The sequence below is a fragment of the Haliotis rubra genome, unplaced genomic scaffold (genome assembly GCF_003918875.1).
Source record: "Haliotis rubra isolate DU_JTF1 unplaced genomic scaffold, ASM391887v1 Scf935, whole genome shotgun sequence".
NCBI classification, from domain to species: domain Eukaryota; kingdom Metazoa; phylum Mollusca; class Gastropoda; order Lepetellida; family Haliotidae; genus Haliotis; species Haliotis rubra.
This window is the reverse complement of record NW_025767674.1, coordinates 352,513-377,405: the sequence shown is the minus strand read 5'-3', so window position 1 is coordinate 377,405 and position 24,893 is coordinate 352,513. Positions and strand designations below refer to the sequence as shown.

The following is a 24,893-nucleotide window of genomic DNA, read 5'->3' as shown; positions in this document are numbered from 1 at the left end:
ATAAAGAGTAGGTAGAGGGGTTCCGATGTTGAATAAAAAAGGGATGGAGTTTTTATATCAAGTGGTTATGATGTTAAAAATGTGGTCAGTGTGGTTCTTACATTAATAAAAAGAAGATTGGTCAGGTTATGATTTTGAAAAAAGAAGCTGTGTGTTATTTTGATAATTAATATAGTAGGGTGGATATTGTTCTGATGCCTGTTAAATGAGTGAGTGAGTTAAGGTTTACGCCACACTCGCCATAATAGTCGAGTCTCTGACCGGGTTACAGCATTGATCTTCAGTAACCCATGCTTCTCGGAAGAGGCGACTAACGGGATAGGGTGGTCAGGCTCGCTGACTGGTTGAAACATGTCATCGGTTCCCAATTGCGCAGATCGATGCTCATGCTGTTGATCTCTGGATTGTCTGGTCCAGACTCGATTATTTGCAGACTGCCGCCATATAGCTTGAATATTGCTGAGTGTGGCGTAAAGCTAAGCTCACTCAATCACTCTGGACCAGACAATCCAGTGATCAACAACATGATCATCGATCTACGCAATTCGGATACGAAGATATGTGTCAACCAAGTCAGCGAACCTGACCACCCGATCCCGTCAGTCGCCTCTTACGACAAGCAGGGGTTACTGAAGATCAATTCTAACCCGGATCTTCACGGGTGATATCAGTTAAAGAAAAGGTGGGTGTGGCAATATTTTGTGAATAAAGGAGAAAGTGTGTGTGGTTCTGATTTTAAATATAGAGAAGGTGGGTGTAATTATGATATTAATTAAAGAAAAGGTAGGTGTGGTTCCGATGTTTAATAATTAAATTCTGGAGATATCACTTTTAAATACATAGGTGGATACCACTTAAAACCTTCAAGCCTCAGTTTAGTCCCGTTCTACTTTGGACGATATTGTATAATGAGCATTACCATATGTGTGAACAATGTGCACAGCGGTCCAGCAGACTGCATACTTTCGTGTATGCTGCAAATTCTAAAATACGCTTCGACAGAACCAAGTCATCAGAAACCGAGGTGATGACCTGGATCACACTTCACAGTTCACTACACCAAATCAGAATCCGTAGTTTATCAAGCAGTTTCAGAGCAGACTGAACCATCTTGCGCTTTGATTGGATGATTTTGTATAAGATTGTTTTGTGTGTGTGTGTGTGTGTGTGTGTGTGTGTGTGTGTGTGTGTGTGTGTGTGTGTGTGTGTTGTAATGTAATTCCATCTACTGATTAAAACTGAAAAACATTTTCAGATATTTAGAGCTGTTTTTTAACATAATGACATGTTGACTGAGCACAGATACTTTCAAGCTGGTGACATTTTGTGCAGACCTGGGGTTGGTCTGTTTGGCTTAGTTAAGTTTGATAAATTATGATAATACTAAGGAAGTCACTGGACAAACATCTGTTTTGTGTAACCTAGGCTTTTGGGTGTTCCTTTCGCCAGGTCTGTCACCTGTACTTCAGTTACTCACTCTGAAATTTAGCGAGGCACGAGGACCACAAGACGACACTGCAAGGAGTTTCCTGTTTGCTGCCCTAATAAAACAACATCTCAGTGTTGTACCTTACAGAACGGCCAGTTCATATTTCATTAATTCTCGTTTGAAACCTACTTTTCTGTCGCTCGACGTTATATTGCAGGACTGAAACCATACCATTATAAAATAATGTTCATATCTCTTCTTGAGATAACAGATCTTCATCGACGAAGCATAGTTTTAGGTTTAACCACAGGGGCGTGTCACGCTTAGTAACAACATCAGAAGACATATAGGTATATAGACCCTACCCTAGTACTATATAAAAAGGAAAGGGATGTAACGACGGAACCACCCCCTCCTCGATCAAAGTTAGATTTCACCACGTAAACTATTTTTAAGGCCCCGTTGAGGTCTACGGATCGAAAGCGAGATGATTTGCCTACAAAATGAGCTATAAATGGTCACAATCGGATCATTATTTCAAAAGTTATACGCCACGACTCACCGAAAACGGCTACCTTCGCAATTCCAAGCCAAAATCATGGATCACCCAAGACAGCGAAAACTCGTTTATTAATTCCAGCCACGTTGACAGCACCTATGTAGGGCTATATTCGATCGGCAGCGGCATTCCACGGGTCTAAAATCTTATTGCAACATCTACAAATCATTTCCTCGACAGTAGGCAGGCATTTTCTCCAAAACCATCGGCAATCATACTCACTTGTCGGCCATAGATGGCCTTGACATTCAGTGTGTGTGAGCATGCGTAATAACTACTGTAGTAGACTTTGATGCAGGAACATGTGTGGCAAGTTGAGGTACCGGACATTCAGTGTGTGTGAGCATGCACAATAACTACTGTAGTAGACTTTGATGCAGGAACATGTGTGGCAAGTTGAGGTACCGGACATTTAGTGTTTGGATATATGATATAAGTTAAAGAAACAGCGATTAGTGCTGGAACACGATAGATAAGTTGGAGGAAAACACATACGGCCGATGCAGTATCATTTTATTTCAACATTCTACGTGAAGCAGTATTACATCTCTTTCATGGGGACCCGTGAAGATCCGGTTTAGAACTGATCTTCAGTAACAAATGCTTGTCGTAAGAGGCGACTAACGGGATCGAATTGGTTGACACATGTCATCGTATCCCAATTGCATAGATCGATACTCATGCTGTTAATCACTGGCTTGTTTGGTCCAGACTCGATTATTTACAGACCGCCGCCATATAGCTGGAATATTGTTGAGTGCGGCGTAAAACTAAACTCACTCACACTCTTTCACAGGTTACTTCTGCTCTACTTCATACAATAGGGCTGCTTGGAAGGTGAAGGACTCCGTTCAGGACGTAGATGACGCCGTTGGTGGCATGAATCACGCTCATGATGCTGACCCTGTTGAACTGGTGCACGTGGCCTGCAATGTATTCCCCAACAAAATGGTTTTAGGCCGTTTCAAACAGCACTGGTTGAGGATTAGAAAGCCATGTTGAGAGAGCTTATAAGAATGTTTCCTAAATCGCGTAGGCTCAAATGAGTTGGTATATATCGACGCCTTTTCAGACGTCAAAGAAAAATGAAGCACATTCGAAATACTTAGTCTTAAACAGTCTTGAAACAGTCAGTCCTTTTCGAGGCATATTCTTGAGAGGCATGCGATAATAATACAAAGAGCAAGTGTGTAACAAATACAAGTATCTAACAAGTAACAAAATATATGTACAAATATTAAAAATGTTCTGGAAAAGCAATCTATTTTAATATGTCTTGTCTTATGTTCCTGTTTGGAATCAATTAATAACACCTTAAACAATAATACAATTGTCAGTGAAAAGGGTTTACATTTTCCTACAAGTCCATGATTGTTATAGTCACCACCACTGGGTCATGGGTCAAAAGTAGTTCCTATGCAAATTAGCCAAGTCTTAATGAGGTCAGGTCTGCTGTCTTGTCCTTGGTTTTATTGGCTGAAGATGTGCAGCATCTTGATTGGATGTTGAATTTAGTTGCATTTTGGAAAGTGTGAAGTTTGTTCACTTGCTGTCTTTCTCCCCAACCTGGCAAGGTGGTTTGAAAGTCATGGGTGGTGGATTGTGACTTTGGTGAATTACAGGTTAGTTACATTTGGTTTTATATAAAAGGAATAAACTACAAAAATATGTTTAATTGTTGAAAGGTTAATTCAGTATTTATTGTAACTGAATTTATGCATTTGGTGGAGGTATATATTTTGACCTATGGTTAGAAATTGTTGATGTCAATAATTTCACCTTACAATTGATTCAGATTAATGTTTGAGTCCAAACAGTTTTGTACGTTTACTTTGCTGGTGAGAATTAGCATTTCCATGCTAATTAAAACATACATATTTTAAGGTTCTTGGTGTTTTATTGGTGCCTCACAAACATGTGGCCAGTTTGAAACAAGTTGTCCCATAGATGGTAAGACACGTTGATGTTTCATTGTTTTTACTTGAAGATGCCAAAGGTGTTCCATAATTCCTAAGGATCTTAATATGAACCCACGAACCATTAATTTTTGTGATGTCAATTTGTTTTGAGAGTTATTTTTTATATGTTCAATGGTAGAGCTGTGATTACATTACATTATCTGAACAATGTGCAATGAAATGAATGAATGCTTCGTGATAAAATAGGTATTGTGATGGAATGTTATATATTTCATATACATTGTTTCAGACTTGTATTATTATATACAAACTACGAGTAATAAAAGGAACTTGCAGCCTCAACGGAGTTATGTCAAATTTATTAAAGAGCCATCCCCGTTACAAATTTGGAGCCCCAGTGAGGAATGCTGTGAGCACCTTGTCAACCACCTTGGACCACCGCTGCAGAGTCACCATGTGAACTACCAATTAGAGACTGTGAGACCATGACATAACCATGAACTTGTGATAATGTGATTGCCACCCGTGCTCCCTTTAATTCAGTTGTATTCTGAATACATTGGTTGAGAGAGACAGTAAGTTTCCAGGTTACCCACATGTTGCCTGTGAGCTATTTATTGCTCCTGACTGTTTCAGGCATGTAGCCTTGTACCAAATTTTATTCATGTATTAGTGATATGCTGCTGTGATTTCATGAAATTGTGATTGCATTTTGAGGGGCTGTATGTATTGATGTGTTTTGCCTTGATTTTGTTATATTTTAGTTGTGCCGTCATGTGAAATCTGTGTGCATTCATTTTAAGGGCAAAATCCAGACTAAGACACTACTTTGTTGGCTTACTGATTGACTGGTTGCACCATACATTTGTTCTCCCTGACCACGCCACTTGCTAGTACTTCTACAAATTAGTGTGTAAAGACAAGGTTGACACTCCAAGATGTAAGGTTATCCCTTAAAGTAACGATTAGACTTAGGTATTGCTTAGGTTTTGGGTAACTTCATAGAGGTTTAGTATTATTCTGGTCTTCCTTGCTGCAATATTTTGGCTAGGGTCTGGTGTGTGTCTAGAAATATGGCATCAATGGAAGGAAAGATGTTAAAATTCCTAAGTAAAAACCATAGAGGAGATGGAACGGGTGTTAAGCCTAAGGCTGATAATCCTGATGTTTTTAAACGTTGGATGACCGGACTATCTATGGCAGCTCAGGGAGAGTCTCCTGCTCCATCAGCAACAGTAGTCCCTTCTATCACAGTTAACCAGTGACGCCTAAGATCTCGACTTTTATGGTGAGACAGGCAAGGGTGAGGTGTCATATGCTTTGTTTGGCGGTATGAAGTTGATCAGTTTATTACATGACAAGGAGTATTCTCCTTCTGTACTCTAAGAATGCTATCATTCGGTCGCTAAAAAGGAAAGCGAGCAACATCATGCTTTGTATGAGAATACTGATGATCCAGTGTGGATGAGCTGTTGTCAAAGGTTCACAGTATATATGGGACTGTACAAGAGAAACCTCTTTAGTTTAGTTGCCTTTTATAGTGCAAAACAGAGGGAGGGAGAGTCTGTTCAGAAATGGGGTTGTCGTAGGTATTGGAGAGGGCTGTATGCTCGAGCCATCGTGGCTGGTGCATTGCATAAGAGTCAAGAAGCACTATGCTCTGTATTTTGGGAAGGTATGTTGCAGCCTCTTAAAGAGATGCTTCTGGTCATAAGTTTGATTCAGTTAAATCTTTTGATGATTTGAGAGCCGAGATGCGACGTATCGACGAAGCACGCTCCTCCACGATGGTTAACACGGACATTCCTAAAGTAAAGAAACGACTGCTAAAAGCTGCTACATCTTCAGACACTTCCGGAACTTGTTGGTGTTGTGAAACAACTTGCTGCTGAGGATTAAAATCACTGCGTGATTATGTGTTTCCACTTCAAGGTAAACCCAGTTCTAGGTCACGGGTCGTTGGTCTCGCGGGGTCGAAGTTATTCTTCACAACAAAATACAGGCAATGTTTACTGTTCAGGGTGATGTTGTTGAGGATCATGATCCAGGGTGTTAAGTGTTATCGTTGTGGACAATATGGTCATGTGCAGTATGGGTGCAGAGTGAAGTTGGATCATTTCAGGGAAGAGGTTTAAACAGGAGAGGGTTTATGAGAAGGACGTCCGTAAAGCCCACATAGTAAATCACTGTCCCCACCAGGTCTTGGTTTGCCAACAGGTCTTTGTAGGAGAGCCAACTGAAGGGAGCATTTCTGTTGAGGGAGTTTATAGTAAAGGCTTTGTTAGACACAGGCTCTACAGTTTCCACCATGAGTGAAAGTCATTACAATTCACACTTCGTCATATTCCGCTTCATCCACTAAGACAATTCTTGAGATAGAGATGTGCAGATGGTCAAAGTTTACCTTATTTGGGATATGTCATCACAGATATAGTGGCTCATGGTGTAGACAATATGACTCCATTACCTTGTGTGTTCTTGGTAGTACCTGATAGCAGATATAACCATACTGTTCCTATTCTGTTGGGTACCAACATACTACAGACTATGTATGAACCCATTGTGTAGATGATAGGGGGTCGAGGTTTTGCAGGATGCAAAATGGTATTCCATACCTCTTGGTACATCACTTTCCACGTACTATTGTAATTCGGAGTAAGAACTGCAGAAACAGGAACTACAGATTAGCTCTGGTGAAAGTGCTACAGAGTCAAAGATCTATTTATTATACCTGCTAACAGTAGTGCTGATCATTTGAAGGACATGTTGATAAGCGCATTAGTTGTGCTCAGACGTATTGTACTTGCACTGTTGCAGGCTACACTTTACGTTCAGTCATTCCTAGTGGTTTGGACATTGAACCAACTTTAGTGTTTATCTCTCCACAGAGACCATCATATGCCAGATTAAAGTGGAGGTATTAACAATGTTACGAAAACAGGACAGTGGTTGTTCCTCCAAAGTCTGTTTGTGTGTGAGTTGCATCCAGTTACTGTAAGAGGATATTCCAGTCTCCACTTGTAATACAAATTGAGGGTAGTTGGACTTAGTGAATTGTAGATGGTTTGTCATGTTCACCACTTCCTGAGGGCATTGAGATTGAGACAGAGACACTATCACCCTGAGAGGAGTTACGGTTAGATCAAAATCTCATCTCAGAAGTTATTGTGACATTTTTCTCGAAAGATGATTTAGACTTGGAGTCATTCATCCTGCAGTGAAGCATAGGATAGAGTTATTTAATCAGTATCCCTTTTTAAAGCAGAGGTGTAGGGCGCATTCCGCCTTCCATGTTTGATGAGGTTAAGTCACATTTGAATCAGTTGTTAGCTTGTGACATTTATCCGCCCTTCTCATAGTCCATAGATGGCCAATGTTGTCTTGTGTAGGCGTAAAGATGGTAGACTTAGGATGCTTGTACCGACTATAGACAGTTGAACGTTCCGGACATTGAAAGAATTCTTATGCTCTGCCCAAGAATTGAGGAAATTCCTGGATAATTTGGGTGGAAATAGTTTCTTTAGCAAACTGGACATGAAATCCTGGATATTACCAAGTTGAAATCACAGAGGGGCACAAAGAAAGAACTGCATTTACAGTTGGACCGTTAGGGTTTTTTTTTCAAGAATATAGCCAAAATCTCCCATTTGAGAGCTTGTGTAATGAAGTCCCTTGCGACATATCCAGCGTCTCATGGAGCAGATGTTTAGGGGGATTTGCATCTCAGTATTTGCCTGAATTGTATATTGATTGACATTGTTGTGTTTTCCAAGACATTAGATTGAGCATCTTGACGAGGCTGGGTTAAAGTTTACCAGAGAATCAGGGATAGCAACTTGAAATTGGCTCCCCAAAATGCCATTTTCCAAACGGAAGAGTCTCGTATGTTGGTCATATTATTGTCTGAGGAGAGGGCAGTAGAGACCACCAGTCCTGGGAAAGTTAAGGGCGGCTATTCGGAATTGAAAAGCCGACACCATCATCGCCTGAGGGAGGTAAGACCCGTTTCCTTGGTTTTCACGCAAGGTTACTGCAAATCCCGGTTTTGAACACGAATTTCTCTCAGATTTCCAGACCATTGTGTGATGTTCTTCCAAATCCCGACATTCAAGAAGAGACGAAAAGAATTCTGCTAATACGGTATGGAAGTGGGACATGCTTTGGGCACGCATTTCAGGAGATTGAAGCACAGATTAACATCGCCTCCAATCCTTGGTTTCTGTGATTTTTTCTTTTGCCGTTTAGAATTGCATATTGATGCTAGCACAAAAGGTCTCAGTACTGTTCTTTATCAGTTTCAGGATGGAGAAGCGGGTCATTAGTTACGCTAGTCAGTGGTCTCAAGAAATCAGAACAACATTATTCTGCTCATAAGGTTTAGGAGTTTTGGTAACCTGGAAATGAATAAATAGAGTGAAAAGTTTCATGATTTACCTTTATGGGCACAACTTTGTGGTTTTCACGGGGCTAACAACCCGTTATCCTATGTTTTAACAAGTGCCGACTTGATGCAACTGTTCGCCGTAGGTGGCTTGCAGCACTTGCAGTTTATGATTTCAGCATTATTAGTATATCGCCCTGGCAAGGCCAATGGGGATGCGGATGGTGCGTTATCGAGGGAGTTCAGGACAGGTGGAAGAGTTGGGACAAGTTCACACAGAACGGATTTCGACTGGAGAATCTGTACAGGCGATTTATTGGGATTGTGGATGCTCGGCCTATATGTTGAATTATTACAAACTTCTTCCAAATGTTGTCATTGACACATTGTATGTGTTTCTGGTTCAGTTTCAAGTAGTATGATGACCAAGGCAGGACTGGCGGAAAGCACAAGTCTGGGGAGGATAAGGAGTTCTCCAATGGGTTATATCAAACAGCAAGGTTCAGTCTGGTTTTTTTTCCTACAGAAGCCAAAGGTGCTGCAAGAAGTTTCATGGTTCTTTTTAGGGAGGGTGCTTTCTGTAAGGCTTTGAAGTCACCTTCATTTGATTGACGGAGTGTTGTATAGAAATGTAAGGAAAGATGGAAAACCAAACAAACCAACTTGCATTCTACCAGCTGTATGTAATGAGTGAAGTCTTTGGAGTATTTGCATAAGCTGACATGGGGCATCTTAGGTAGAAATCACTTGCTCTATCTCTTTTACCGGATAGTTTTACTGGCCAAGGCTTGAGTGAAGATATGTGCAGGATTGGTTAAGGTGGATTTGTCCCAGGTGTTTGCGTCGAAAAAACTCCTACTGGTTCCTAAAACATCGCTCGCTGGTTAGGTATACGGCTTGCTTTGGCCATTGGAGTTGGTTTGTTTTAGTTTTCTGGAGGTGTTGAATCATCAAAAGGTAGTTTTCAGCATATTTTGGGTCGTTACGGACCATTTCACGAAATATGCACAGGCCATTTGCGACATGAAATATGACCTTAAAACAACAACCTTCGAAGCTCTTGCACAAATAGTTCATTTGTGCATTATGGCATTTCCAGCCCGTATCCATAGCGACCAAGGGCGGGTTTTTGAGAAACAAGATCTGTTCGGGAATTGTGTTCTCTCCACAGGTATGAACCGATCCACACCACCGTATCACTTACATGGGTAATGGTCTCACTGAACGTTTCAAGTCGCTTGCTGTTGAATATGCTGGGTACTTGCAACCGTCATCAAAGAATCTGATTGGAAATCTCATCAATCGAAATCCACTCGTTCATGCATACAATTGCACGATAAGCAGAGGCTACAAGGTTATTCTCCCACATTTTTCTAATGTTTGGTCACCATCCTCGTTTACTTAATAGATTTAGCGTTCAGGTTTAGAAACTGGTGATAAGCAGTGTTCGTTAATCAAAGTATGTTGAATCTTTGAGAGAGAGACCATTTGAAGGAATCTTATGAGTTAGCGTCTAGTTCAACAAAGAAAGCTCAGGAGCGTCAAAAAGCGAAATTATGACGAGAAAGCTCGTTTAGCCACTCTCTCATGTTGGAGACAGGGTTTTGGTTCGTGCTCTTGCCTTTGAGGGTAAAACATAAGATCTCTCTGATAAGTTAGAACAACAGGTGTATGTGGTACTTGATCAACCTAATGTTGGAATTCCAGTTTTCGGGTGCAACGGGAGGATGGAATTGGTAGGAAGAGATGTCTCCACAGGAATCACCTGCTACCCATAGGGTTTCTTCCGTGTTCAGACGAAAAGGTTGCACCAGTTCAAAGCCAAGAACACGAACTTCATTACCACAGCATGCTCCCTGAAGAGGTTCATGAGGTTTCTGTTGAGGATGTAATTGATGGAGTTGTCGATGGGGTGGATGAGGAGTTGGTTCTGATGATGAGGTTGTAGTAACAATGGACCCACCTTGTGTTGTATCACACTTACTTTTCAGAGGATATCATAGATATTAGAACCAGTGATGCTGAATCAGCAACAACCGAGTCCACAATGACAGATGATTCCCTCTGCTCAGGAGGTTCAGGCAGAGCAGTTGCCTCACGTCGTTCTGGTAGAATACGACGTCAACCAGATTGGTTAACATCAGGTCAGTTTATTTCGCAAAGTGTTTCAACGCCACAATGGCTTGAAAAAGCGAATTGTTCTGTGTGATTTAGCACAATCTGATTTCTTTCAAACTGTTCCTTCTGAGGTCAAAACAAACAATCTTTTGTCTGTAATAAAAGATTGATGGAAATGACGAGGACGTCATTTTCCCCACGGGGAGAAAGTGTGTAACAGAAATTACAAAACAAGTGTGTAACAAATACAGGAAGTAATCTAACAGAATTGCAAAATATACAAATATTAAAATGTTCTGGAAAAGCAATCTATTTTAATATGTCTTGTCTTATGTTCCTGTTTGGAATCAATTAATAACACCTTAAACAATAATACAATTGTCCAGTGAAAAGGTTTACATTTTCACAAGTCCATGATTTATTTTATAGTCACCCACTGGGTCATGGGTCAAAAGTAGTTCCTATGCAAATTAGCCAAGTCTTAATGAGGCTCAGGTCTGCTTGCTGTCTTGTCCTTGGTTTTATTGGCTGAGGATGTGCAGCATCTTGATTGGATGTTGAATTTAGTTGCATTTGGAAAGTGTGAAGTTTGTTCAAAACTTGCTGTCTTTCTCCCCAACCTGGCAAGGTGGTTTGAAAGTCATGGGTGGTGGATTGTGACTTTGGTGAATTACAGGTTAGTTACATTTGGTTTTATATAAAAGGAATAAACTACAAAAATATGTTTAATTGTTGAAAGGTTAATTCAGTATTTATTGTAACTGAATTTATGCATTTGGTTGGGTATATTTTGACCTATGGTTAGAAATTGTTGATGTCAATAATTTCAATTTTACAATTGATTCAGATTAATGTTTGAGTCAAACAGTTTGTACGTTTACTTTGCTGGTGAGAATTAGCATTTCCATGCTAATTAAAAGAGCATACATATTTTAGGTTCTTGGTGTTTTATTGGTGCCTCACAACATGTGGCCAGTTTGAAACAGAGTTGTCCCATAGATGGTAAGACACGTTGATGTTTCATTGTTTTGAAGATGCCAAAGGTGTTCCATAATTCCTAAGGATCTTAATATGAACCTGAACCATTAATTTTGTGATGTCAATTTGTTTTGAGTTATTTTTTATATGTTCAATGGTAGAGCTGTGATTGTTAATTATCTGAACAATGTGCAATGAAATGAATGAATGTGATAAAATAGGTATTGCGTGATGGAATGTTATATATTCATATACATTGTTTCAGACTTGTATTATTATATACAAACTACAGTAATAAAGGAACTTGCAGCCTCAACAACGGAGTTAATGTCGTTGTTAAAGAGCCATCCCGTTACAATAATATGCAAATAGAATTACTTGAATCATGACTAACTGATACATAGCCTGTAGGAATACACCTGACATGTCTGCATAGGTCCAGGAATCCAAATGTGAAGATCTTTACTAAAGACTTGATAATAACCACAGCCGTAATATTAGTAAAAATTGTAATAGTAAGCCATTTCTGTGACAGACTTTTTGTCATTAGATTTGTTCACAAACAAATGAGTTGCCAATGCAAAACATTGTTTTCCCCTTGAATTGGGGTTAACAGTTTGATGAAAAAAATATCCATTCAATATCCAATGATCTCGACCTCGATTATCTTATCACAATATATTGTCAATGAAATTGTTGACAGGTCAAAAGAATGCTGTGTAAAAGTCCAAGAAAAGGTCTGTACACATGGGTGTGAATTTGTGTGTTGACTTAATGTTGTAGTCAGAAAGGGTTAACCCAGACAATCATGGCCTGTACACAAAGCAAGCAGACACAAATAGTGTACAGGATTGGGTCTTCAGTGTGTACTGGTTATCATTTTCAATGTGTACTAGCTCTGTCTGTCTCATTTAGTCTCTGATGATATGTGTCTCATCACCGTTCTGCATGGAGACGTGGATGCGGTGTCCCTCTAGGGAGGTGAGCATGTCGTTCTGATGCAGAGAATCAGGGCCGTGGATGCCGTCCAAGATGTGGTACATCATTGTGCCTGAAAAAAACACACCCAAACTTGCAACACTGTGTGTGATATGGTCATTTTATATAGCTGATCTATTTGTGTGTGGTAAATACAAATTAAAGAAATACCCAGTTAGTGTCAAGTAACGTGTGAATATTTTGTGGAATATGAAACAAAGAGGTGTACATACTCTTCAGAAAATTGGCCTGCTTGTCAAGGTTGTTTCGGTGATAGCAGTCGGGAGGCTGCTGAACGCTGCATTGGTCGGCGCAAGAAGGGTCACTTTGGGTCCCTACAGGAAGAGATTATAGGCATTGTGTATTCACGGAAGAGACATGATCACCAATACGTGTTTGGCCCCAAAGACAAGTTCATGTTTCCAGTTCAATCATTGACAGAATTGTTGTATTACCGTGGCTTATACTAATGAACACGTTAGAAACAAATCAGAAAAACAGATGAAACAAAGGCAAAGTTAAAGCAAAGAGTAAATGTGTTTACTTACTCTCGATCTCGCTCCAGGTTCCAGTTTTCATCAAGTCCACAATCAATGTGCTGTACTGACCATAGCTCTGACTTAGAACATGTGCTATACTGCCATGCGTCATATTGCCATGAGTACCGTTGCCATTCATAGTGCAGTTGACACCCAAAGGTTCCGTTGGGGCAGATTGTTGCCGTTGCCATAGTAAGTGCAGTTGACGCCAAACGTCCCCGTTAGGGCAAATTGAGCCGTTGCCATGGTGAGAACAGTTAACACCCCAGGTTCCAATGGGGCCAAAATGTGCTGTTGCCATGGGTTCCGCTGCCATTGCGAGTGCAGTTTCTACCCAATGTTCCGTTGATGCATATTGAGCCATTGGCATGCTGGATTAGATGATTGACAGTGTTGGCGTTATATGTGAAGTTTCTATTGCCAGGGGGTACACCGTTGCATCAGAGGTGGGTGCAGGTTTCTCCCGTAAGTCCCGTTAATGCATCCTGAGAAATTGGCATGCTGGATTGGAATAGTGGCGAAGTTTCCACGGGTACCATTGCCAAGGTGGGTGCAGTTTCTCCCGTAAAGTCCCGTTAATGCATCCTGAGAAATTGGCATGCTGGATTGGGTGATTGGTGAAGTTTCCATGGGTACCGTTGCCAAGGTGGGTGCAGTTTCTCCCGTAAGTCCGTTAATGCATCCTGAGAAATTGGCATGCTGGATTGGGTAATTGGTGAAGTTTCCACGGGTACCGTTGCCATGGAAGGTACAGTTTCTCATGTAAGTCCGTTAATGCATCCTGAGAAATTGGCATGCTGGATTGGGTAATTGGTGAAGTTTCCACGGGTACCGTTGCCATTGTTTGTGCAGTTTCTCCCGTAAGTCCGTTGATGCATCCTGAAATTGGCTTTGCTGGATTGGGTAATTGGTGAAGTTTCCATTGGTACCGTTGCCATTGTTTGTGCAGTTTCTCCCGTAAGTCCCGTTAATGCATCCTGAGAAATTGGCATGCTGGATTGGGTGACTGGTGAAGTTTCCACCGGTACCGTTGCCATGGAGGGTACAGTTTCTCCCGTAAAGTCCGTTAATGCATCCTGAGAAATTGGCATGCTGGATTGGAGTAATTGGTGAAGTTTCCACGGGTACCGTTGCCAAGGTGAGTGCAGTTTCTCCCGTAAGTCCCGTTAATGCATCCTGAGAATTGGCATGCTGGATTGGGTAATTGGTGAAGTTTCCATGGGTACCGTTGCCATGGGTACCGTTTCTCCCGTAAGTCCGTTAATGCATCCTGGTAATTGGCATGCTGGATTGAGTAATGGTGGTACCGTTGAATTTCCACGAGTACCGTTGCCATTGTTTTGTGCAGTTTCTCCCGTGAAGTCCCGTTAATGCATCCTGAGAAATTGGCATGCTGGATTGGGTGATTGGTGAAGTTTCCACGGGTACCGTTGCCATTGTTTGTGCAGTTTCTCCCGTAAGTCCGTTAATGCATCCTGATGAAATTGGCATGATTGGGTAATTGGTGGTTTCCATGCTGTTGCCATTGGGTGCAGTTTCTGAAGTCCCGTTAATGCATCCTGAGAAATTGGCATGCTGGATACCGGTTGCCCATTGTTGCCATGGAGGTGCAGTTTCTCCCGTAAGTCCCGTTGATGCATCCTGAGAAATTGGCATGCCGGATTGGGTAATTGTGAAGTTTCCATTGGTAGCGTTGCGAAGGTTGTTTGCATGCAGTTTCTCCCGTAATTGGTGAGTCCCGTTAATGCATCCTGAGAAATTGGCATGCTGGATTGGGTAATTGGTGAAGTGAAGTTTCTCATGGGTACCGTTAATGCCAAAATTGGTGGGTTGGGTGATTGGTGAGTTTCCATCCCGTTAGGGTTACAGTTATCGTTAGTAATGCATCCTGAGAAATTGGCATGCTGGATTGGTTTGCTTGGTGAAGTTTCCACGAGTACCGTTGCCATGAACGATACAGTTTCTCCCGTAAGTCCCGTTAATGCATATTGAGCCATTGGCATGTTGGATTGGGCGATTGACAGTGTTGGCACTATGGGTGAAGTTCCCATGGGTACCATTGCCAAGGTGAGTGCAGTTTCTACCCAAAGTGCCATTACGACACAGGACATGTGATTCCCGGCGGACGTGTCCAGACGTTTTGTTGTTGGTTTTGTTGAGCAGTCCTGATCCGTTTAGCACGACCTTGCTGACAAAGGAAGATGAAGCCGTTGGAGGCTCTCTTGTTGAATCCCGTGATATTGACACCGTTCACGAACACTGCCTGCATTAACGAAAAAAAGGAGAGAATAGAATGCCTAAGCTCTAAATCAGTATGGCCAAGGTCGAAATCTGCAGTGAGGGTTTGTGTACCTTGGTCTTATGGAAGGCAGTGCAGTGTGGTATTTGTGTCGTTGAAACAGAGAAATCTACTCAAAAGTGCCTGTTATTCTTGTTTGCCATGGTCTTAATATCATTAAAGTAAATGAATTCACATATCAGCGTCTTTTGTCCTTGTTTACCTTGGTCTTAGTTGAATTAAAGAACAGGAATCTCCAATATACTTTCTGTCGTTCTTGTTTACCTTGGTCTTAGTGTGATTATAATAATGGACTCGCCACTATAGTATTTGTGGTCCTTGTTTACCTTGGTCTTAGTGCGGTTAAAGAACAGGAATCTCCACTTATATTTTCTGTCTTTCATATTTACCTTGGTTTTAGTGTGGTTAAAGAACAGTAATCTCCACTACATTATCTGACGTCCTTATTTACCTTGGTCTTAGCATGATTATAATACTGGAATCTCCGCTTGAGTATTTGTCGTTCTTGCTTACCTTAGTCTTGGTGTGGATTAAAGTACAGGAATCTTCCAGACAGCGTCCTCAGTTTCTTGTTTCGGATCAATTCGGATCTGTTGTAAGTACCATTGACGGAGTGGAAGAGGATGAGCTGTCTCAGCAGGGTCTTGTTTCCTGTGATGTTTCTTGGCAGAACATTGAAGGCCTTGTTGTCTGGGACGAACAGGGTGAAGTTCCCAGCTGAAACAACAAGTAACGGCATACCCTCATATTCAACAAAGAAGCAAAGTTTCATACGCATATGCTTTGCATCGATGTTAAATGGCAAATATAACATATGTTCGATAACTACGAGAGCGGCTACCCTACTGAAGGCATCTGTCACAAAGAAACCACTTGTTCCTGAAATGTGTACTGCGTCAGTAAAATCTTTCGTTTTCAGTCTATTAATGTTTGATAAACCAATGCCATCAGCATTTATTTCCGTATTTTGATAAAAGAAGCTAGCCTTTACAGTAAACCATTGCATAATTCCAGCATGGAAAACAATGGCAAGCATTTCGATTAACAAATAATGTTTGATCTCTTATTAAAACTGGGGTTATGCAATACTACCGGTAAACCGGTAGATATCGGTACAGTATATCGCGATATTATCGCGATATGGTTCAGATTCTGCAATATATTGGGTCATCCAGATTTAGCTCCCTTTGAATTATCTGCCCTTGATTTCCATGTAACATTTTACAATTGGAAGTGACATTATAAGTGGCTCCAAAAGTGCCATATATTCTACCAAATGCTTTACGTTTTGTGCGTTTGAATTGTTTCATTTTGAGGAATTAAGTGGCCTCAAATGGACCATTTGTTTCTTTGGACTTATTAGTAGAGGCTCTGGGTCTGAGTGACCATTTTACAATTCACAATTGTTATTTTTGTTTATTTCATAATGGGACATATGATATCAATTTATCATAAATGTCTAAGTCTCAATTTTGTAGGACTGTATAATGACATTCTAGTCAAGGTTCTTAGTTATTGGATTTTAAGCTCAAGTAGTTAAACTAAATCATGTGTTTGTTTCATAGTTCATAATAACACATGTTTATATTGGATTGAATCTGAATGAATCACTGACATACAGTAACAATAATTACACACTACATTGAAGTGCATTCTGTTGAAGCAAACAACACTGACGCTGAAAATCATTTTATACTATTAACTTTATCATTATGTTGCAATACTTCAATGAAACATTCCATGTTGAGGCTCAATATCATTTTATCTATCTGCAAACGATTGGCATACAACCATACACAATGGGGACGGGGAGCCTGAAAGTATGCTGAAACAGCAACTAAGAACAGCAACTAAGAAGATGATGAGCGCTACTATGAATTTATGATGTATGCACTTGGGCAGAAACCTTCCAGTCAATATATCACATATGTGATGGATATTAAAGTAAAATAAGTTTGTAAATTTGTTATCCACATGCCCAGTTCTTTTCGTGCATTCTCATTGGTTTGTCGTATTTTCGCGCATAAGAATCATGGACAAATCTTCTTCGAGGTTACAGAAAGGAGCGAGTGTTGACAAGTGGCAGATCCCTTATCCCCTTGCCTAATTGTGCTTTTCCCCAACACTATTTCAGACTGTATTAGTATTGTATAATCTTCACAGGCAAAAGTAAATCTACGACACTGACATGGATATGCCATCGACATTGAACCACTCTGAACGAAGCCTGTCATATAGCTGCATTGAATTACCTTTCCTTGTGAAGTTAGCTGTCAGGTTGGCTTCGTGAACAAAGTGGGCGAACTTCGTCGCCCCCAGGCTCTTGGCAAGAGGTACGAGCTGTTTAAGTGTGTCCCGTTGGAAGGAAGAGACATCACCACCCCGAGCACCGTGGCCGCCACTAAGCTGATGAGAAGGGTCTTCATTTTGCAGGAACAACTGCTGAAACTGAGTCAAAACAGTCTTTATATTGGCTGGCGGAAAGTTTATCTTGCGTTGGTCTTTATCTTGAGATTTGATTGGTCAAGAGAATCACATGGTTGATAAGAATCGGTATATAAAGGCACGACATATATTTAGAATTATCTTTCTGTAACGAACGCATGTTAGATACATGTATTTCATAATTCCAAATACTGGAACAACTTGTACAAATCCTTTGATGTGAGAGCCGAGAGTTCTGGTATCAACTAAAACCTGGGGTGATGTGCAGTGAATTGAGATGAATGTGATATCATGTAAAGATGGAGTAGAGAGTTTCGGGTGTGAAATAAAGAGGCGATGGAAACAGATTTGATTTCAAACTTGGAAAGGGTGGTGGTTCTGACATTAGGTAAAGAGAGGGAGGAGACATGTCAGATATATATAGATTAGGTGGAGTTGGTATGAGATAAAGAATGGGTGGACACAATTCCAATGATAAGTAAACAGAAGGTGAAGGTAGTTTTGATATTATAAAAACAGAAGGTGCAAGTTGCTCTGATATTAGATACAGTGTTTTGTGTGGGCTGATGCTGTTTTTTTAAATTTTGGACGGTGATGGTTTTCTCTGTATACCTTTCAGATATGAGAGTAAAATGAAAGAAGGCGGTCCTAACATTAGATGAAGAGTGGATGGAGTTTGTTCTCATATAAGTTATAGAGACGGTGGATGTGGCTCTGATATCAAATAAAGAGACGGTGGATGTGGCTCTGATATCAAATACAGAGACCGTGGATGTGGTTCTAATATCAAATAAAGAGACGGTGGATGTGGCTCTGATATCAAATAAAGAGACTGTGGATGTGGCTCTGATATCAAATAAAGAGACAGTGGATGTTGCTCTGATATGAAATAAAGAGACGGTGGATGTGGCTCTGATATGAAATAAAGAGACGGTGGATGTGGCTCTGATATGAAATAAAGAGACGGTGGATGTGGCTCTGATATCAAATAAAGAGACGGTGGATGTGGCTCTGATATCAAATAAAGAGACGGTGGATGTGGCTGTGATACCAAATAAAGAGACGGTGGTTGTGGCTGTGATATCAAATAAAGAGACGGTGGATGTGGTTCTGACATCAAATAAAGAGACCGTGGATGTGGCTCTGATATCAAATAAAGAGACGGTGGATGTGTTTCTTTTGATATCAAATAAATAGACGGTGGATGATGTGGTTGTGATATCAAATAAAGAGAAAGAGGGTGTGGTTCTGATATTAAATATAGAGAAGTTGGGTGTGATTCTAAAATTAAAATTAGAGACGTTGGATACGGTTCTTATATTACATGGAGTGACGATGGGTGTGAATTTCATATTAAATAGACACACCTACATCCTCATGCACACGCACACCTACTCAAGGAATGTTGCTAAACGCGTCCAAAACCCTACTATCATAGATTTCTTGAGATACCTTATCTACACTGACAATACTACAGGTCGGGTTGTAAACCTACTCATCAGACCTGACATTGCAGGAATGTTGTTACAAAGGTGCCTAAAACATACTGTTATAAAACATTCGCATTTACACTCAGTGACAAAACTATGTTTCAGTTTTGACTAGCAACTGACTGACTGACTGACTGAGTTTGGTTTTACGCCGCTTTTAGCAATATTCCAGCAACATCACGGCGGGGACACCAGAAAAGGGCTTCACACATTGTACCCATGTAGGGGATTCGAACCCGGGTCTTCGGCGTTTGACTAGAAACAATAACGTCTGTGAAATGCTACTGAAATAGACAGCAAGGAGTTATAACACACTGACAGCCAAAATACAATGTTAGCTGCACCTGGCAATATTCCAGCTATATGGCCGTGGTCTGTAATTAATCGAGTCTGGACCAGACAATCCAGAGATTGACATCATCAACGTCTATCTAGGCAACTGAGATACGATGACGTGCATCAACCACCAAGACGGTGAACCTGATCACCTTGTCCTCTCAGGTGCATCTTACGGTAAGTATGATTTCTGAACACCAAACCGGGTTGACAGTCATGGGGTTAAACTTATGTTTAGGAAAGATAATGTGTGAGGATTTAACTGTGCATAACTGAATGAGGAACTTTTAAAGAATATAATTATAGGGAGTTCCGTCAACTAAACCAAAATTTGCATTTGAATTCGTACGATTGGTCCAACATGATTTTAGAATCCGACTTATAAAAAGAATTTCCTGTTGGTATAGTGTGTTTTTGTTCGCCAGTGTATTAGCTTACATCTGATGGTGTGCATGTGAATTTGTACGAATGGTCTTACATGATTTTAGAACATTGTTTCGTCTATAAATCTGATTTCTAACATACTTTTGCTTCTGGTAGTTTCTTTGGCTAGCCAGTGTATAACGCACCGATGTTTACACCCGGTGCTTGTTGTATAAATATTTTTGATACACTCTACCATGTTGTTTTGTGTGTGTGTTGTTATTTTGATCATTGCTCATAATTTCAGGCATTGATTTGTGTGTTCAATAGTTACAGCAGCCACCATGAATCAAACACACACAGCAATGCTATCAGATGCCTTTGTAGCAAGTAGATGGCTTCAAAACCCTACAAGCAACGGACTCAGACATCAAGAGCCTACTGGTAAGCGATGTGACCTTGACGTTCACGACGATTGCAACCAACATCAAATGCTCATTCGTTTATGATAGTTCGTAGCTGGTGACAATGGGACATTGTATGTTTCATGTGTAACAGTATGACCAGTTAGGACTGATGTCGGTTATATACTAGCAGACAACTTTACTGACTGACTGACTGAGTTTAGTTTTACGCAGCTTTTGTCAATATTCCAGCAATACCACGTCGGGGACACCAGAAATGGGCTTCACACATTGTACCCATGTGGGGAATCGAACCAGGATTTCGGCGTGACGAGCCAACGCATTAACCACTAGGCTACCCAACCGCCCCCCTACAGAAAAATTTAAACGTGCATACCATAACTCCATAAAACAGAAGATATTTAATAAACTTGTTTGAAAAAATAATCCTGAATAATCATGTAACAAAGCATTTTGAATGAACTTTGATATCACGTATCTCGCGTGGCACGAGTACTTTGTGCACAATGAACTAACTCACTTTTTGCATGTCTTTTGACACCTGAAGTTCACACACCTGATATTGAAAACTGAAGTGCGGTTGATTACTCTCGCCTCTGAATGTTGTGGAAAACACGTTGACTTCAATCCAAACTGCGCGTACGTCATGCCATGGTTTACAGAAAATCAGTTTCTCCGCGCCGTGGGTATGCTGGAGACTGGAATGTCCCAAAATGAAGTGACATGTTGGTGTCCATCGAAACACGGTCTCATCTCTATGGAGACGTTTTCAACATAATGGGATTTGCCTCATACCGGCCGTCCACGCGTGACGTCACATCAAGATTATCCCATTCAACGGCCCCATCTCAGGAATCCAGACTGGCAGTTTGACTGCTCGGACCATTCCTGGCTTACGTCCAATCAGTTCCAGGACTGTAGGAAACAGACTGAGGGAGTACAACATCCCACCCCGACCGCCTGCAATACGTCTATCTTTGCTCCAACGTCACCGACAGACACGTGTTGCCTGGTGCAGACAGCATCTACGGTACTGGGGACAAGATTGGGATTTTGTTTGGTCACTGACGAGTCGAGATTTCATCTGAACAGCACAGATGGCAGGGCAAGGGTGAACGGTATGCTGACGCGTGCGTTGTTCAACTTCGACAGTTTGGTGGCGGAAGTGTTATGGCATCAACGTCAATGGTGGACACACACAATTCTGAATTTGTGAACTGACTTTTCACACCACATCTCTTCAAGAGATGTTATGCTGCAGTTATAGAAGGATGTTCCACACACAGCAAACTGCCTCCAAGCCGACCGGTCCTATCGTCACAATGCTGCCACGTATCAATCTACTTACCTTCCACTCTCGTCACAGTGAGTGAGTGAGTGAGACTTAATTGATCCCTTGCTCTTTGAAGTCGGCAACTTACGTTACAGCTTGCATATACCGATATTGTCTCCATAAGGAACAAAGTCCGAAGTGTTGAACGTTTACGTTTGTGAAACGTATGAGCTTTATGTAAACAGGCCATGGATCTAATCTGATCTCAGATTGAAACACCGACATATACGGGCACTTTCATACAGCTGGAGATTAGCAAAAAGCTGGTAATTTCATAATGAGATCACTGAATAATCTACAATTCACTTCTTTCAATTTGTGATACGAAAATGTATTCGGTTATAATAGTGGATCGTATTGGAATAGTTTGGCTCCTGGTGAACAAAACATCAGGAAAATATGTTGCCCTTATCCACGGCAAATTCTCACCAAATGACCTGCGTTACGGTGACCTTATTATGTCACCTTGTCTTCAGGCGTGTGTAACCTTGCAAACGTCTGTGACGTCATAGAGGAAAATGTATGGCTAGCTGTTGTTTCCGTTGAACGTATAAAGTCATACATAAGAATTCAAATCCATTTGATACATAGTCATGCCGTTCACGTACATCAGGTAGAGTGTGGGGTATGTGTCATACGTTTATGGAGACGACATTCAGTCGACGTGTGTCTGTTGATATTTGTGAAAGGATGATTCAGAAGAAATGTAATTTTCGACTTATTGTGATACACCGTAAGAAATATATTGCAGTTGTTGCGTTTTGTAAAAATGACTGGGAGTTATATGGAATATTGGACACTGATTATGTTTAAGTTATTTACATTTAGTGTTTGAACATGCGTAATAATTGTTGTAGAATACTTTGATGAAGGGATATGTATAATAAGTTGAGGTACCGGACTTTTAGTGTTTGGACACATGTTGTCAGTGAAAAAGCACATTTAGTACTATGGTACTATTGATAAGTCCGGGGTGAGACATACATGCAGTATTATTGTATTTGATCATTCTACCTGTTGCACTCACTCACTCACTCACTCTTTCACAGGGATACTTCTGCTCTACTTCACACAATAGGAGTGCTTGACATTTAGTGTTTGAGCATGTGTAACAATTATTGTCGAAGACTTTGATGAAGGGATATGTATGATAAGTTGAGGTAGCTGACACTTAGTGTTTGGACACATGTTATCATTTAAGAAGCAGCGTTTAGTCCTGGGGTACGATTGATAAGTCCGGGGTGAGACATACATGCAGTATAATTGTATTTCATCATTTCTACCTGTTGCACTCACTCACTCACTCACTCTTTCACAGGGATACTTCTGCTCTACTTCACACAATAGGAGTGCTTGACATTTAGTGTTTGAGCATGTGTAACAATTATTGTTGAAGACTTTGATGAAGGGACATGTATAATAAGTTGAGGTAGCTGACACTTAGTGTTTGGACAAATGTTGTATGATAAAAAGCAGCGGTTGATAAGTCTGAGGTGAAAACACACGGCCGATGCAGTAGAATTTTATTTTAACATCATACATGGGTCTTCTGGTCTACCTCACACAATAGGGCTGCTTGAAAGGTGAAGGAGGCCGTTCAGGACGTAGATGACGCCGTTGGTGGCATGAATTACGTTCATGATGCTGACCCTGTTGAACTGGTGCACGTGACCTGCAATGTATTCCCAACAAAATGGTTTTAGTCCGTTTCAAACAGCACTGGGTGAGGATTAGAAAGCCATGTTTAGAGAGGTTATAAGAATGTTTCCTAAATCGCGTAGGCTGAAATGAGTTGATATGTATCGACTCCTTTTCAGACGTCAAAGAAAATGAAGCACATTCGAATTAGTTAGTCTTAAACAGTCTTGAAACAGTCAGTCCTTTTCGAGGCATATTCTTGAGAGCCCTGCGATAATAATTTGCAAATAGAATTACTTGAATCATGACTAACTGATACATAGCCTGTAGGAAAACATCTGACATGTCTGCATAGGTCCAGGAAACCAAATGTGAAGACCTTTACTAAAGACTTGATAATAACCAGAGCCGTAATATTAGTAAAAATTGTAATAGTAAGCCATTTCTGTGACAGACTTTTGTTATTAGATTTGTTCACAAACAAATGAGTTGCCAATGCAAAACATTGTTTTCCCCTCGAAATGGGGTTAACAGTTTGATGAAAAAATATCCATTCAATATCCAATGATCTCGATCTTACAACAATATATTGTCCAATGAAATTGTTGACAGGTCAAAAGAATGCTGTGTAAAAGTCCAAGAAAAAGGTCTGTACACATGGGTGTGAATTTGTGTTGACTTAATGTTGTAGTCAGAAACGGTTCAGTGTGTACTGGTGTGTACTGGTTATCATTTTCAATGTGTACTAGCTCTGTCTGTCTCATTTAGTCTCTGATGATATGTGTCTCACCGTTCTGCATGGAGACGTGGATGCGGTGTCCCTCCAGAGAGGTGAGCATGTCGTTCTGATGCAGAGAATCGGGGCCATGGATGCCGTCCAAGATGTGGTACATCATTGTGCCTGAAAAAAACACACCTAAACTTGCAACACTGTGTGTGATATGGTCATTTTATATAGCTGATCTATTTGTGTAGGTAAACACAAATTAAAGAAATACCCAGTTAGTGTCAAGTAACGTGTGAATATTTTGTGGAATATGAAACAAAGAGGTGTACATACTCTTCAGAAAATTGGCCTGCTTGTCAAGGTTGTTTCGGTAGGCCGTCGGGAGGCTGCTGAACGCTGCATTGGTCGGCGCAAGAAGGGTCACTTGGGGTCCTACAGGAAGAGATTATAGGCATTGTGTGGAAGAGACATGTTCAGCAATACGTGTTTGGCCCCAAAGGCAAGTTCATGTTTCAGTTCAATCATTGACAGAATTGTTGTATTACCGTGGCTTATACTAATGAACACGTTAGAAACAAATCAGAAAGAAGAATGGCATTCTGTCTTCAAGAAGTAAATGTGTTGCTTACTCTCGATCTCGCTCCAGGTTTTAGTTTTCATCAGGTCCGCAATCAAGGTGCTGTACTGACCATAGCTCTGACTTAAAACATGTGCTATACTGCCATGCGTCATATTGCCATGAGTACCGTTGCCATTCATAGTGCAGTTGACACCCAAGGTTCCGTTGGGGCAGATTGAGCCGTTGCCATGGTAAGTACAGTTGACGCCAAAGGTCCCGTTGGGTCAAATTGAGCCGTTGCCATGGTGAGAGCAGTTAACACTCCAGGTTCCGTTGGGGCAAAATGTGCTGTTGCCATGGGTTCCGTTGCCATTGCG

At 40.9% G+C, this 24,893-nt stretch overlaps 1 long non-coding RNA gene across 2 annotated transcripts; it reads right to left on the bottom strand.

Moving 5' to 3' along the window:
- Positions 1 to 2,839: 2,839 nt before the first annotated feature.
- LOC124264664 lies at positions 2,840 to 24,605 on the bottom strand. 2 transcript variants are annotated; one of them, XR_006895212.1, is made up of 4 exons: positions 24,587 to 24,605; positions 24,291 to 24,389; positions 24,021 to 24,131; positions 2,840 to 2,914 (listed from the first exon to the last, which is right to left on the bottom strand). It is a non-coding gene; the product is annotated as an uncharacterized LOC124264664 (long non-coding RNA). The 2 variants fall into 2 exon arrangements; XR_006895213.1 differs by lacking the exon at positions 2,840 to 2,914 and adding an exon at positions 23,140 to 23,264.
- Positions 24,606 to 24,893: the final 288 nt, after the last annotated feature.